This window comes from Camellia sinensis, unplaced genomic scaffold (genome assembly GCF_055761805.1).
Source record: "Camellia sinensis isolate YWXY unplaced genomic scaffold, ASM5576180v1 Unanchor4, whole genome shotgun sequence".
Lineage (NCBI taxonomy): Eukaryota > Viridiplantae > Streptophyta > Magnoliopsida > Ericales > Theaceae > Camellia > Camellia sinensis.
The window spans coordinates 17377125-17380000 of record NW_028129277.1 but is presented as its reverse complement, the minus strand read 5'-3'; positions in this window follow the sequence as shown (position 1 = coordinate 17380000).

Sequence of the window (2876 nt, the reverse complement as noted above, 5' to 3'; positions counted from 1 at the left end):
CCGTGGCTTGGCATGCTTGCCAAGGCCGTGGCATGACATGCTGCTGGCCAAGGCCGGGCATGCCATGCTGCTGGACAAGGCCGTGGCAAGGCATGCTGATGGCCGAGGCCGTGGCAAGGCATGCTGATGGCCGAGGCCGTGGCAAGGCATGCTGATGGCCGAGGCCGTGGCAAGGCATGCTGCTGGCCAAGGCGTTGGCATGGCATGCTGCTGCTGACCAAGGCTTGGGCTTGCCATGCTGCCGGCCAAGGCCGCGGCATGGCATGCTGCCGGCCAAGGCCGCGGCATGCCATGTTGCTGGCCAAGGCCGTGGCATGGCATGCTGCTGGCCAAGGCCGTGGCATGACATGCTGGCCAAGGCCGGGGCATGGCAAGCTGCTGGCCAAGGTCGTGGCATGGCACGCTGCTGGCCAAGGCCGGGGCATAGCACGCTGCTGGCCATGGCCGTGGCTTGGCAAGGTTGCCAAGGCCGGGGCATGGCGTGCTGCTGGCCAAGGCTTTGGCATGCCATGTTGCTGGCCAAGGCTGTGGCATGGCATGCTGCTGGCCAAGGCTGTGGCATGGCATGCTGCTGGCCAAGGCCGTGGCATGACATGCTGGCCAAGGCCGGGGCATGGCATGCTGCTGGCCAAGGTCGTGGCATGGCATGCTGCTGGCCAAGGCCGTGGCATGACATGCTTGCCAAGGCCAGGGCATGGCATGCTGCTGGCCAAGGCTTTGGCATGCCATGTTGCTGGCCAAGGCTGTGGCATGGCATGCTGCCCTAGGCCAACGTGCCACCGCCACCGCCGCGGGCCGCCACTCGACGCATCCCGTGCTTGGCTATGTAGTTTCGATGCCACAAGCCAATGCCACAAGCCAAGCGATGGCATGTGCCAAGCGCCTGCCTAGGCATAGGCGTGGCCTGTGGCCTGGCCATGCTGGCCAGCCTTAAGGGAGGTGCCCCCCCCTTATAATAGCCTGTTAAGCCCTTTTCAATCTGGCAGGAGGAAACATCAAGCATGTTCGAGGAGTCATAATGGGGTTTTTTTAAAAAGTAATGGTTTTTTGCCAAAACTTTCAACATGAAAGTTGTATGAAATAATTTAATACACCATAAAAAAAATTATAAAAAAATATTTGGCCACCGGAATATTTTATTTTAATTTATTTCAATTTTAATACTTAAAAAATAATAAAAATTACTAAAAATACTCAAAAAATTCTAGAAAAATTCCAACAATTATAAGATGAGGCACTAGTAATTATAGTAATTTTTTTAATTATTTTTTTATTTTTAATTTATTTTATTATAATTTTTATGAGTAAATAAATAATTAAAAAGCCCGACGAACGTGCAAAAACTCTTAGAGAAACCCAGCAAGCATCGGATAGCTCGAATGCAAATAACAAACGCAACAGGCAACTTCCGAGGGACATACTTTTCCCAACAAGCTTCCACTGGGGAAAGCACTAGCAACGTGTTCGCAAGTCAAAGGCAACCAAACCGGCTATTACCCGAGGGACAAGCATTTCGCAGGGCAACATATACGTAAGTCAAAGCCAAACCAAATGGCAATTACACGAGGGACAGGATTGCTTGCCAAGGGCGTGGCATGCGATGTTCTAGCCCAAGGCCAAGGCACGCCACGCTGCGGGACAAGGCCGTGGCAAGACATGCGGCTGGCCTTGGCCTTGGCATGGCATGCCGCCGGCTTTGGCTGGGCTGCGTTGGCCTTGCCATGGAATGTTGCTGGCTTCGGATGGGCTGCCTCGGCCTTGGCCTTGGCCGTGGCATGGCATGGCATGCTGCTGGCCTTGGCCTTGGCCTTGGCATGGCATGCTGCTGGCTTTGGCTGGGCTGCCTTGGCCGTGGCATGGCATGCTGCTGGCTTTGGCTGGGCTGCCTTGGCCGTGGCATGGCATGCTGCTGGCCTAGGCCTTGGCATGGCATGCTGCTGGCTTTGGCTGGGCTGCCTTGGCCGTGGCATGGCATGCTGCTGGCCTAGGCCTTGGCATGGCATGCTGCTGGCTTTGGCTGGCAGCCTTGGCCGTGGCATGGCATGCTGCTGGCCTTGGCCTTGGCATGGCATGCTGCTGGCTTTGGCTGGCCTGCCTTGGCCGTGGCATGGCATGCTGCTGGCCTTGGCCTTGGCATGGCATGCTGCTGGCTTTGGCTGGCCTGCCTTGGCCGTGGCATGGCATGCTGCTGGCCTAGGCCTTGGCATGGCATGCTGCTGGCTTTGGCTGGCCTGCCTTGGCCGTGGCATGGCATGCTGCTGGCCTAGGCATGGCATGGCATGCTGCTGGCTTTGGCTGGGCTGCCTTGGCCGTGGCATGGCATGCTGCTGGCCTTGGCCTTGATATGGCATGCTGCTGGCTTTGGCTGGGCTGCCTTGGCCGTGGCATGGCATGCTGCTGGCCTAGGCCTTGGCATGGCATGCTGCTGGCTTTGGCTGGGCTGCCTTGGCCTTGGCATGGCATGCTGCTGGCTTTGGCTGGCCTGCCTTGGCCGTGGCATGGCATGCTGCTGGCCTAGGCCATGGCATGGCATGCTGCTGGCTTTGGCTGGGCTGCCTTGGCCGTGGCATGGCATGCTGCTGCCCTTGGCCTTGATATGGCATGCTGCTGGCTTTGGCTGGGCTGCCTTGGCCGTGGCATGGCATGCTGCTGGCCTAGGCCTTGGCATGGCATGCTGCTGGCTTTGGCTGGCCTGCGTTGGCCGTGGCATGGCATGCTGCTGGCCTAGGCCTTCGCATGGCATGCTGCTGGCCTAGGCCTTCGCATGGCATGCTGCTGGCTTTGGCTGGGCTGCCTTGGCCGTGGCATGGCATGCTGCTGGCCTTGGCCTTGGCATGGCATGCTGCTGGCTTTGGCTGGGCTGCCTTGGCCGTGGC